The following is a 14287-nucleotide window of genomic DNA, read 5'->3' on the forward strand; positions in this document are numbered from 1 at the left end:
CCGATTGCTTCTACCCAATTCTCAAATAACCATATAAATGACCCTCTGGTCTCATTGAAGATGAGTGCAAAACCAAGAAAAGTTGTGCTCTTGTGATGATTTACACCTAGGATTGGGCCAAATGGCATACTGTATGTATTTGTTTGGTACGTGGTATCAAATGTTATCGCATCATAAAAAAAATTGGTACGATGATATAGACCTTGGATCTACCCATAAAACACCCATTAACCTACCCAACTCATCAAGTTGTACTCTGTGAAAAAAATGTAAGATTCAATTCCTTTTTCGAGAGCAAACCAACTCATAACAAGATTCTCATATTTTTCTTTTATGTTTTTATCTTCCTACATACGTTATTCTCAAGGTCATTCTCAATGAAAGGGACATTTTTTGCCCCCACCAACCTCTTCGCTGATGTAGTCCATCATAATCCTGGATATAACCATGGAAGTCACCATGGTGTCAATCACCTTCCTTAATGTATTTGGTATATTCCGATGAGAGCGAATGAATCTTGTTTTAGTTGGACTTATAAGAACATGAGTATGATTTGATCTTTTATAAACTTGGTGACAACCCATCTCTGGTTATCATCCTTTCTAATGCCCATCTTCATCTCATATCCACACTTAGTGTGTGGGCGAGCATTTTTACTCCCGTCGTACATCTATTTACGAAACCCTTGCCTACAACATTAAAAAACTCGGCTAATTCTTTCACCTTTTTTCTATTTTCAATACTTCCTCTTTTTATACCAAACCCCATAAGTTTTGCATACTTGTTGCAGTAAGCATAAGCTTCATCTTCATCATTAAATATATTGCCCACTCTAGGTTCGATAATTGCACTTCTTATAGGGGCCGACTTCACATCTATAGTTAAAGGATCTTTATGCCCATTCAATGCGACCACCGTGTCCTCATCAAGGTCATCCATCTTGTTATAATTGGAGGAGTTGAGGGAAGGGGGCACACATTGATTTATGCCCATTCAATGCCACTATTTCCTCATCAGAGCGAATATTATGGTAGGATTCTTCTACCATAGGGTCAACATCGAGGTTATCAACTTTGTTATAATTTGTGGAGTCACACATTGATAACGAGGCATCCATAAGACATTTCATTCCATTCCTGTAAGCCACAAAACAACAAGAAACATGGAAACTTTCACTTTCAACCATAAGACATTTTATTCCATTCTTGTAAAGAAAATTAATCACAAAGTGATACAACCAATGCATGAAAATTAATCACAAAGTGATACAACCAATGCATGAAAATTAATCACAATAAGGAACTTGAATTCCAAATTTTTTAGCACTATTAGATAAAAAAATACACAATGTAACTAAAGCAAAAATTCAAATTCGGCACTTGAAAAACATAACCTCTTCATTGAACCAAAAAAAAACCAAAAACAAAGCAGGATGATTGTATCTACAATATTAATAATTCTTTCAATTGTATTTATTAAAAGAAACAAAAAAAAAAACTGATGAGCAATATGCCCTATTGTTACAGTAATTTTTTTTTTTTCTTATAGAAAAATCGATAATCAAGGTGTTTTGGATAATAATGAATTTGAATCATTTTCTTTTCTTAATTGGGTGAATACTAGAGTGGGGAAAAAGAAAACGATCTTTCCACACCTACAAATACGAAAGTTTGTCAGCTGTTGATTGATTACTTAAGATAGCACAAATTTCTTCAGAGCATTGTTTTCCTTTGAGGAATAAATTTTGGACACCATTTTTTCCTCGGAGCATGGATTTTGTTTACTGTATCTATGAAAGAAACAAAAAACGAAAAAAACAGATAGGGCTTTAGCCCTACTGCAATAATAAGATTTTTCTTTTCTAAATAATTTTTTTTTTCTAGCTACACCGTTTGGGGATGAGGGAGAGAAAGAGGTAGGAAAAATGGGAGAGAGTGAGAAAGGTGGAGCAAAGATTTCTTCACCAATTTGGTCTTGGGTTAGAATATCTTGGGTTGATTTTTGAAACAAAAATGGAGTATCTCTATGGATTGATTGCTTTGAGAAAGAGAGAGTCATTTGATCATTCTATAGGGAGTAGAAAGTTCTTACCGATTTTGGTTAGAGATTAGGGCTAATTTTGATTTATCCCTCGTCCTTCCAGTTTCTGCATTGGGTTTCCACGTTGAGAGTTTGGTGGGACGGGGGGTGAAGCAAAAATGGGGGAGACGGAGAGAGAGCTTTGGGGACGAGAGAGAGAGAATGAAGGGAAGACAAGGAGCTTGGTGGGACAGGGGAAGAGAGAGAGAGAGACGTGAGAGCCCCTGTTTTAAAAGAAGTGTGAGAGCCCCAGTTTCTTAAGTCCTAATCTCATTCATTCATTTAGTGGGGACGATAGACGGTTGACGCTCCACTAAAATACTATTCATATCGTTGGGCAGCTTTCGAGAGCATTTTCCCCTCACACACACATACACACATACACACGTATATATATATATATCAATAAAGAAATTCCCTAATTACAAATAATACTATGATACCCTCCCACACTTATGTGAGTAGGACCCTTGGGACCCCAAGGGATTACCATTAAATTTTACACAGATATGTAGAAAACCCATTCACCCAAGTCCCACACCCATGTCATAACTTTCCTAGAGATCTGTGTCAAAATTTAATAGTGATCCTTTAAGGTCCTACTCACATGAGTGTGGGAGGGTCTCATAGTGTCATTTCTCTTTACATATTTGAAAAAAACCTAAAGTCTCAAGATAGAACAAAAACCGTCCAATTTTTAGGGTGTGAGATCTAAGAGCTAAAAAGCTTAAATTTAAATTTAAATTTTTTTTTAGAATAATCATCTTGTAATTCTAAGGTGGCTACTAAAACAACAAATTAAAAAAATCCTCTCAAATAGATAATCTAATTGAGGCTTTAGAATTAAATGCTCTTATCTTAATAAAAAAGGTTTTATGAGTGGGGGTCGCATACGGGTCAACATTCTCACTCACGAACTCACACTCACACGCGCACTCACATTACATGCTCTTTTTCTCTACCACATACTCCTATCTCCACTCTCTTACGCACCCCTTTCACACACTTCCCCCCCGCACTTCACCCATTCGTACCTACACTGTCCTGAACACGCATCCATCACCCCTCTAACCTAATAGTTTAGACCCCAAATTTACCATATTACCAATAGGAAGAGACCCCAAAAAGTATACCCTGATGGCCATTTTTAGTGTGTGGATCCAAGTGCTGCGTAGGGAAGCGAGGGAACCAAACTCAAATAACGTTGCAAGGACAGCCAGAGGGCTTTCGAAATAATCTAAGAGGGTGAATCGCTCAGACGCATCCCCTCCCCAAAACAACAAGGTATACGCTCGAGCCCTTCTTTGTCGATTAAACTTTCTCTCTTTGTTGGTTCTTATCTGCACTACAAGCACACGTGCGAGGGCCCACGGTTGTTTGAGAGAGGATTCCTCCTATCGGGTCCTCTCATTAGGGCCGACCTGAGACGACGAGAAATCTAGCCTAACCAGAGAGAAACCATGGATGAGATAGTGGGGCATGCCTCCCCTTAGGGCTTTCAAGAAAGGAGAGAGATTCTATTGGAGAGAGGGAGATATTCTAAGTAGGGTGTGCCCCCTTTGGTAGGTTATGAGAGAGAGAGATGAAAAGTATATATAAGAGATAATGTGTAGAGATTTTGGGTAGAGTATTCTCCTTTTTATAGTATTTGAACAAGATTGGGGTTTTTTTAGGGTTTTCTTTGGTTTACCACTCATGTGAGACTGAATATGCACCATTGAAATTGGGTGACTTGTGGGGTGAGAACTCTGAGCTCTCCATTCTATAGATGGACCATCAACATCCTATGGAAGGTGCTAGACAATTATCCTTCACTTTCTAAACTATTTTTCTATCAATTAATTCAAATATAAAATTAATATATCATAATATTATCCTTTATGCATACTTTCATACATTCAAAATTTCCTTCAGGCTTTAAACTTTTTAAAATCAATACTTTCTTATCTCTCAAGCCTGTAAGTTTGATCACAAAATTAGAGGGTGCTATAGGTGGGCGTGCCACCGATGGTGTTACTTAATGGGCCCCACCCAATATGCAATGGTGGGCCCAAAAGACCTATTAGGCCTCCTATATAATTTAATTTATTTTTATATTTTAAAAATACACAAAATTATTATTTGAATATTTAAATCATTATAAATCAATATTTGTTTGTATAAATCCAAATTTGAAAAATAAAATATCCAGAGATTTAGAAAAATTCAAATAAAAATTTTAAAAATAAAATATAATTAAAATAAACAAACTTAAAGCCTTGATGAGAAAATGATCCATATGGTCTATGAATAAATATCCCCCGGGGTACTCCATGTCCAACTGTGAAATACAAACCACACACGCTTTCTCAAATAGATAAAGAGTCGCAATCCTAGTATATGGATTTGAGGTCTCCCTGGAGACAAAACTAAGGTCATCCTGACTTGATGCAATCCATATCTTGATGGTGCTCTTGCACATGCACATGCACATGCACACGCTTCACCCTGAAAGGTGGTATGCTTTCTCGAAAATGGCTATTGATGTCCATGCTATATGGTAGTAAAAATGATGAGGCTTTGACCCCGTCTCTGAAGGCTTCCATCACACACAAGAGTCACACAGTCCCTCAGCTTACTCATCCAAGTATACTCCGACCTCATCAAGGGATAACCCGTATAACCCTCATCGGTACGATTCTTAGAGCTTAGGTAATATAGGTTTTTCCCAACCAGACCGACTTTGCACGTCATGTATGGTCAAGTATCAACACATATTGTTTGCTTAACATGGTCTACAAGGGATTACACTCCTACTGAATTCATGTTCCACTATATAATTTCATTTTATAAGCATTCGTAAGGCCGGCCACACACCCCCAACATGCTCACCTTTTTGTTTTGGTTATTTATCATAAAAAACAAATGTAATATCTCTATCTCTATCTCTCTCTTTCCCTCTCTCTCTTTTTCTCCCGTTGATACATTTCAAATACTAGCAATCTCTTTCATGCATTAAAATGCATACAATATATAGGGAAAAGTTTATGTAAAGCCGGGGCTCTAAACAATCAAATTAGAGCCTACCTCAAAAATTTACTAAAAGAGATTGTTTTGATGCCAAAATATCATCAAATTGATCATCTCGACATCAAGATGCAAGAACATAATAAAAAAATAGATTTCAAGTTTTGGAAATAATACATCTTGTAAAGCATTATATATATATATATATAAATGCTGTTGTAATTTGTAAATTCTATTTTATCAAGTGCCTATGCCAAAACATGGGATGGAGCTAAGGTAACTAGGCCAGCGCATTAAACTATGGCTTATTCCATTTTTCAGGGTAACAGAGTTCATCTAGAATTATGGGTGTCCCACTGTCTAACAGTGTCGCATGGTCAATATCCATGAATTGGAGAGAGCAGGAGGGCATTGGAACTAAGACCGCTCCATATGCCTGATAAACTGTCATCGACTGGTTACATTGTTGCATTATCAATTTTTCTTTTTTCTTGTTTTTTTTTTTTTTTTGGTGGGGCGAGGGGATGCGTATTGCTACTAAGATAAATGCCTTGTGTTGACATTCTATCTCCTAGAGGGCCATCAGTTTCTATTTTGAGTTATAAAGCTCGGTAGTGTCCTAGTGTTACTCATTGAAGCAAAGATGTAGTCTCTTCTAATTGCCTGTGGCTCTGTTGTTGGTTCCCTTTCATTCATTGTAGTGTTTACTGGTAAAATGGAAAAGCATCTTGTATTAGTTCTACTGTTATTTGGACATGGAATGGGGCATTCTTGTCTAAGTTACATATGAAATGTACTTGGTATAGAATCAAATGGCTTCTACGGAGAGAACTTATTAATATATTTGACTGTAATCTTGATGATCTTTTAGGATTCAAATGATGAAGTCATTGATAATAAGAAATATTATCAAGAAAAAGAGAATGAGAATGGTAGGATTGATTTCTATAGTGATGTGTGACATTCATTATAGAAAGTTGGATATGATTGTGAGAATTTTGAGGAATTAAAAAAAAAAAAAAAAAGCTCATGTTTAATTGTTCCAAAAAGGACGTGTTTTGAACTTTCTATCTAATATATTTCTTTCTTAGTGGGTGATAAAAGGAATCCAAATATATAAAGTCTTCGTTCTTTCATGTTGGGAGTTGTTTCGACCATCAAGGCATTAAATTTGAAATCTTTGCTTGTGATATTGAGTTACATGTGATTGTTGTACAATCTATCATTCAAAAATAATGTTGGATTGATATTTTAACTTTGTTTGGTTTCTTAATAGCTCTAGAAAACAAAAAACTGGATGCACTAAACAGATCCTTTATGCTTTCTCAATTTATTGTGATGCAGAATCAAGTCGCAGTTCCAATAAAACTTGTAAGTACATCAATGTGATTCTTATTCTTTTCCTTTTATATGGATGCATCTACTCTTTGTTGTTGGAGATTTGTTTCATGCTTTTCGATATGCTATCATAGAACCATTGCACCATGTATTCATTTAGTCACTTATATTACTATCATTTAATAGTTATGTGGAACATAGTTTCTACATTAGACTTGTAATTTACTACTTTCTCGTGTGTGAAAGACCATGTTCACTCACTGTGGCATACCGGTGGAGCAAGTTGAAGTTTTACATGTTGAAATGGAATCATATCTGTTGGTCATTGCAGTGGGATATAGTTTTCATAAATATTACCCTGATTCTCCATTTTATGGCGGTATTAGAGTCTGAAACATGTTAGACATTTCGTCACGTCAATGCTCTTAGTTGATTTTGGATACAATTTTTTGTGCTATGTTGAAGAGGTGACTCTTCTGTTTCTATCACCCGGATGTTGTGCCTTCTTGATAAGATTTCTTGTCTTATGAAACCATGGTTTCAAAGATATTGTTCAACAAATAAGCAAGACCCACTGCTAATTGCAGTCCTCATTGTCTTCCCTTCCCCTCAATCCTCCATTTAATTTTTAGCTTTGTTTTCTTTAATAAGTCAACATAATTTCTTCCCATCTTTTCTCTTATAGTTTGTTGTCCACTTCCTTACCAAGTGAGTCACACTGAACATGATATTTTTCTCGTAATATCAATACTCGCTTTGGTACATTTGAGTGGTATTCCTCGACATTTATATCGTGTCATTTAGGCACTTGATAGCTGTTTCCTATGGTCATTACATTTGACAAGTTTCTATCAAGTGGTGGACTATGATTCTACAAATGATGACCCTAGCTGAAGGGTGAGATACTTTCTTATGTGAAGTTATTATGAAACACACCATTTGTGAGCCTTAAATTCAATTTAGTCAAAGGAATGCATTGGCCAGCTTGGTTTGTGAGCATGGTTTTCCACTAGTGGAATTTATTCGTAAATAAAGGAGACTTATGCTTTCAACCCTTGGGATACCCACTGAAATAAGATAAAGTTTGTCTCCCATTGGAAGTCGTTGCTGATTCCTTTTAGATTTAACTAAATGAAATCAATTAGATATACAATGATAACAATGAATTGTGAGTATGTTGGTCATGAAATGGAGGAACTGGAAAGGTCGAAATTGATGTGGAGATCAACAAAATATCTGCTCTTGTCTTCAAGTTGGATCTAGCATCTAGTGTTGCATGATTTCTATGAGTGTTGAGCTTGCCAAATAGTAGGGTGAAACATGTCATTCGAAGAGTTTGACGTGTTACCCTTGGTTTTTTCGACGATAATATGTTCCTTCAAAGTTATACACATTACTGTCTTGTATGGTCAACCCTCCATAGCTCTGTCAACTTGCTAAGCGTTATTTAAACACTAAAAGTTTTGAAATGTTCATCAGCAAATAAACCTCCATATTGACTAGGCATTCATTTAGGATTAGTACCATCTAAATATCATCTCTAAGTAATTTTTGTATCTTTCTGGATTTGAAAAAGTGAACTTTTTGGCCGAATATCCATCTTCATAATGGAAAATTTTACTTCCTTCACATAAATCAATACAATAGTAACTGATATTGCATGCGTGAATTTATATAGTCCTGTTTTAATGTGACGCTGACCAAATCAATACATTGTGTGCTTCCCCCCACCCTCTTCCCCACATGAATCCATTTTTTATTTGGATGAAGACCCAAAAACCTTCCTAAACACCTTAAGTCAATCTCTTAATGGTGGAAAAACATGACTGTATAAATTCATGCGTGCTAGAATTAATATTGCGTGTATTAAAGAATGCTACTACATGAATATTTTGTAGCCAAAATTTCAATTAGCTTCTTTGAACAGGAATTTTTGGTGTGAATGATATTCTATAATAATATCTCTTTCGATATCCATTGATAAAAGCATTGTTATTGGAAATGCCTGAGATTCCGAGTTGTTTTAAGAATTAGAATTGTGGAATTGCAATTGGCTAGAAGACTCCTTTTTTCAGAATTGACTTCCGTATAAGGGGAATCGTGGGAAACTAGATTCCTACATTATAAGAACCGATATTCGACCCAATAGGAATCTAGATTCCAACCTCTTTGGAATAGAGTTTCCGACTATTTGGAATCGACCATATGGAATCGAGATTCCTCCATATCTAGAATTGAGATTCCGACATCTTTGGAATCAAGTTTCTGATGTATTTGGAATCGAGATTTATATCAGTATAAAATCGAGTTTCAACCTACCTAGCAATCGAGATTTGTAACTCTATATGGTCAAGTTTTAACCCCCTTAGAATCAAATTTCAATCTACCTAGCAATCAAGATTTGTAACTCTATGGGGTCGAGTTTCAACCCTCGTAGAATTAAGATTCCTACATTCAAGACATCTTGTGCCTCATCAACTTATAACCACATGAAGCAATGAAGATCAAAGTCTCTAAGAACTGAAGAAGGGTTCCTTAGATTTTGACAATTGAGCCTTAGGCAAAGACACAGAAGTATGGTCAATTAATAGACATTCGTAGTGCACAAAGTGGTCTAAGAAGGGTGAGGACCTTAAACTTTCCCTTAACTTGTCCCAAACCCGGTTAAAGGAGGTGAGTTGTGCTGGGTAGGCAGCCAAAGTAAAACTTTGTCAAAACTTTAGTCGATGCCAAATAGTTGGGAAAAAGCTCTAATGATGATGTGAAGATGATTTTGAAAATGTGATTTTGATTTCATTAGTATAGTTCAAAATACGATTTTGTCAGTGCCATGGTGTTGTCCTATTTGAACACAAATGTAGATTCGAGAATCAATCAATAGTAGAAATGCGATTCTACAAGTGTTGGAATTGAGATTCATAAAATAAGGAACCGAGATTCTTGGCTTTATGGAAACAAATTTTGTCAAGATTCCAATAAGGAATCATCATATCGGGATTTTGAATCGGAGTCGCGACGTTGGGTAAGAGATTTTAGTGGCTATGGATAAAAGTATGTATCCCAAGTCATCTAACCGGTTTGAGAATGAGTCACAAAGTTGAGTTAGCTGTTATGCATTCTAACTTCAACATAAGTTTTGAGTTTCACAACCATGCTTGAGATATGTGACAATAACCAGTAATATATAAATGCATTCCACCTTTTGGCTTAACTTTATAAGTTGTAAAATGCTATTTACTGCTAATAGATGTTTCCATGTTGAATTACGGAAAATTATAAAACCCCCCCAATACACACTATCTATGCATCTTACCCCATCCAACTCGTTTCTCTCACTTTTTTCCCCACAACAACCTTTCTTCGCAAAAAACCCCCCAAACCCAAAAGGAATAAAAAAAAGAAGACTAAAGTATCCTTTTTGACACGCCCTTCTCTCTCCTATTTCCCATTTTTTTATTTACCCAACCCACTATCTTCTTGCGATTTGTCTATTCCCACGTCCTTCTCTCTTACGGCCTGAGCTCCCTCTCCATCCCTCGCTTTCTCTTCGGCCCGAGCTCCCTCCTCTCACGCTCTCTTTCGTGGTTGAAGTTCTCTCCCTCTCTCTCTTCGAAGGAACTTTGATCCAAGCTCTCTACTACAGTTTTGTCTTTGTGAAGGCTCTAGCTCTCTCCCTCTCTCTCTATGAAAGATATCACAAAATCCTGGGCTCTCTATAAAGGCCCGAGCTCTGTCCCTCTCTCTCTACGAAAGATACCACTGGGCTCTCAATTTCTTTGTCCCAGCCCAAACCCGATAGCCTGTGCTCGATTTTTAGTTTACCCCAAATCAGCCCCATCTAAGGTAAATCTTAATTTATTTTTATTTCATAAAAAATAGAGCAGATCGCTCAAATCTGTTGTTGGGTTATTGTTCTTCGAAATTTGTTGTATTTGATTTGTCATTGACAATGAAGAGATGGATTGCTCATGGATTACGATATGTTGAAGTTTGCTTTGTTGTACTCTTTTCTTTTGGTTTCTTTGCATATTTTTCTCTAGCTCAGCATATAAAATCGAGGTCTTGTTTCATATCACGAAGCATATATAGCAATGCAACAATCCAGCGTCATTGATACTTGGCCTTTTGTACTTGATTATGGTTGATTGCTTCTCAAATGCCACTAGTTGGCTATTTTTTAGTGGTTGTTAATGTAGCAGAACAGTCATACTTTCAAGGGACTAGGGCAGGGAATATGGTCGGTGATATGCAGATGAGTACCATTTCATAGGATTAAGTTCAGGATGAATTTAGGGATGGTGTGGTGGAGGATATTGCTTAGGAATGGAGATGTCTGACTTAGTTGGAAGCCCCATAGTGTGCCTTGGAATGTAGGGCATATTAGAAGCATTTTGGCAAGAACTTATTAAATGCGATATATATGTTTTGTTTTTATTTGATGAACCATCGTCTTTCTCTTGTTACAATTTAGTTATTAAGAAAAAAATGCGTAGCTCTTATTAATTTTAATAGTAGCTCTTTCAAGAAGAAAAGATATATTGTCTATACTGTTAATTTTATTGTCTATATTGCTAGTTATATAAATTGTGTTTATCTATATTGTTAGATTGAACTGTAGCCAAGAGATGGTATTATTTATCTACAAGAACTTTAGGATGAGGTTTTAAATGCATTGGAATAATTTATTAGCGGTATATGTTTATATCCACAAAGTCATTAGTTTTGTATTTAGATAATCATTGGGTTTGTTTATATGTGGGGTGTAAATTATTATAAATCTTGTGCAGGACAAAATAAAATGAGTGATAGCATATTGATTTATTGTATTTTTGGTAGAAAACTCCAATCAAATGTCGATGGGACTTTGGATTATATTGGTAGTGATGTATGTACATTTATAATTGAAAGTAAAACTAGGTTAGATGACCTGCGAAAATACATAGCAGAGCGTTTCCTGCTAGACATACACTTCGTATCATTGAGGTATTTTGTCCCGAGAAATATAAGATTTATTGTGCATCTATTCATTGAGGTTGATATTGAGAGGATGTTGAATGCACATAAAGGCGAGAATAATCTATTAGTTTATGTATTTTCTGGGAGCGAACAAATGGGTGGAAGTATTTCACGTAATACTAGGGCAGTCAAAGAGGTCAGACCCCCTCAATCCTCGAATATTTTTCTATCTAGTTCTGAACAAAGCAATGTACCAAGGTTTCTTTGTTCATGGGAGGATGCACTTACCGGTATAGGGCAACAATTTGAGTATCTAGATGACTTTCGAGAAGCCCTTAGCAAGTTTTCTATAGCACATCACTTCACGTACCGTCTTGTTAAAAATGAGGGGTATCGCATAAGGGCGAAATGCAAGGGTGATGGATGCAAATGGGAGAGATATGCTTTGAAGTTTGACAGGACGAATGCTTTTACCATCAAAACATTAAAAAGAGAACACTTTTTAAATTCTAGGACCCACTGGTGTTTGTTTATGCATTAGCGCACATATATTGGATATGCCATTGTTCTCTATCCTTTTTTATTGGATATGCTACTTGTGGTTATTTTTTTATGCTAATTATGAAAATACAATTAGCAATGCAAGACCCGGAACAATTAAGAGGCACAAGAGAGCCATCCATTTCATCAAGTTAAAGGCAAGAGGTACGATGGTCTATTTGTTTTAGTTAATGATTTACATTAATTAGGTATTTCTCATGTTATTGACTATTATCATTTCTTGTTAATTTTCATTTTAGGAGAGAAATATATTTCGTATTGATGAATCAACTCAAGCCCTAGCAAAATGGAAGCTCGATCAAAGATAGGTACCTCTAATTCAAAAGACCGGGTTGAGCCTCGCATATCAATTGCAATCTAGTGAGAGCATTTATAGGGAAATTGTGCAAGGATACGAATACTACATTTCTAAGCATTGGTGAAATGGCTCTAACCCTAGATGATGTATGGCAAATATTAAGGATACCCGTAATATGTGAGCATGTAACCAGCATCAGGCCTGAATACTATATTGCTTACAACAAGAAGTATCTGGGAAATTGCCCTAAAGACGTTACCTCGATGCGTCTAAATCATATATGGTAGAGGAGTAGATTCGGCCAACTACCAAAAACGCCTACCAAATTGTAACTCACACAATACACACGAGCATCTCTCCTTCATTTAGTCGGCACAACTATATTTGTCGACTCATCTAAAGAATCGACGCTTTCAATATACCTGCAATTGTTTTGATATTTTGATGAGGCATAAAAGTATGCATGGGGTGCTGCGGCTCTTGCTTTCTTGTATCGTTTATTATCTAAGGTCGCAGGTGGGAAAAATAATCATTTTAGTGGGTCAGCGACCTTACTACATGTATTTCTCATTATCTATATTAATTTTATATTTACAATTTTCTTTGGTTTCTTACTTTTTACTTTTTCTACAGTGTTGGATCTATGAGTATTTTCGAGCTCTAGCCACCAAGCCTACATTGCTTATCAACCTAAGAATGCCTAAGGCTTGCATGTGAAAGAAACAAGCACACAATAAAAACATCTCATTTGATAACATCTCGTTTGATATGGTTAGTGAATGGCTTGTGTGCTTATATAATCTAGTAGATAGTCAACTTGTGCTTATAATCTAGTAGGAATGTCTTGCCTTGTTATTAATGTCTCATGCTTAGTTTTGTATGAGGAGTCACATGAAATTGCATAGTACTTCATGTGTCGATCATATCTCCTTAGTTTCAACATTGCAGAGTACTATATGCTCGATCGCGTGTTGCGACAATTTGGGAAGATGCAAGGTATTCCTGTTACACCACCCAAGTGGGATAGGAGGGAAAAGGTCGGTATACACCCCACAAATTGGACTGAAGAATTGGGTAGGCAGATTAAAAATTGAAAACAACGAGAACGTAATGTTGTTAAGGCACCCTTAGATAAATCTGGTGGAGTACCTACATAAGAGTGCATGGCCCAGTACACCATGTTTACGCAAAGAAAAACCCCATTTCACCCTCGTCGCATTCGCAATGCCATGTACAACCCTTCGCAGGCCAATCCCATGTACAACACTCCGTAGGCCAATCCCAAGATAATAGATTGGTATAGTATTTATTATATGTATTTTCTTATTTTATCGGCCTAATATATCTTAAAATTATGAACAATATATCTACTGGTCAATTTTGTTTTTTTCATTTTATACTTGCAGCGACATACCTATATAGAGTTGCTACAAGCTGCACTTAATAATAAAGTATTAGTCGGTGAATCCAAACGTTATGTACAAGCGGCTCATGATTTGCTACTGAATAACACTTCTGTAGAAAGAGGTGCCGAGGAGATAGTGCAGACTATGGGTGGAGAAGTAGAAAGTGAGAGTGAGGAAGATGGTGATAGTGAAAGAGAAGAAGACGATGATAATAGAGAAGAGGATGATGATGGAGAAGAGGATGTTGAAGGCCACGATGATGGTGATAGTAATAATGATAATGAGAGAAAAACAAAGAAAAAAGCTGATCACTTTCAAATGTCGGTATTGCAAGAGGAATCGAGGTAGAATTTGCAGTCGTGAAGAGATGGGAATGCCGACGATGAACTCGATGTGAGGGGAAAGAGTGTTCTCAGTTGGCCAAAAAAGCGTTGAGGTGGAGAAATTGACCTTTTTTTTTTTTTTCTTGGATATATATATTTGAAAAAACAGATGTTAAGAAAAGAATATGGTTGATATTGATCGCCATTCATATGTGTTTTTGGATTTGATCGGTATATTTGAAACCAATGTTTTAAAAAACGCCGAGTCGAATCGGACTCGCCCGGTTCGACTAGGGAATCGGCGCAGTCTGTGCCGGTTC

At 36.4% G+C, this 14287-nt stretch overlaps 1 long non-coding RNA gene across 1 annotated transcript; it reads right to left on the reverse strand.

Annotated features, from left to right (window-relative positions):
• Positions 1-259: 259 nt before the first annotated feature.
• On the reverse strand, positions 260-2310 carry LOC148783256 (uncharacterized). The gene is made up of 2 exons (XR_016049457.1): positions 2092-2310; positions 260-1136 (listed from the first exon to the last, which is right to left on the reverse strand). It is a non-coding gene; the product is annotated as an uncharacterized LOC148783256 (long non-coding RNA).
• Between the last annotated feature and the right edge of the window lie 11977 nt (positions 2311-14287).

Source organism: Amborella trichopoda, chromosome 2 (genome assembly GCF_054954075.1).
Source record: "Amborella trichopoda isolate Santa Cruz 75 chromosome 2, AtrichopodaSantaCruz75HAP2 v2.0, whole genome shotgun sequence".
NCBI classification, from domain to species: domain Eukaryota; kingdom Viridiplantae; phylum Streptophyta; class Magnoliopsida; order Amborellales; family Amborellaceae; genus Amborella; species Amborella trichopoda.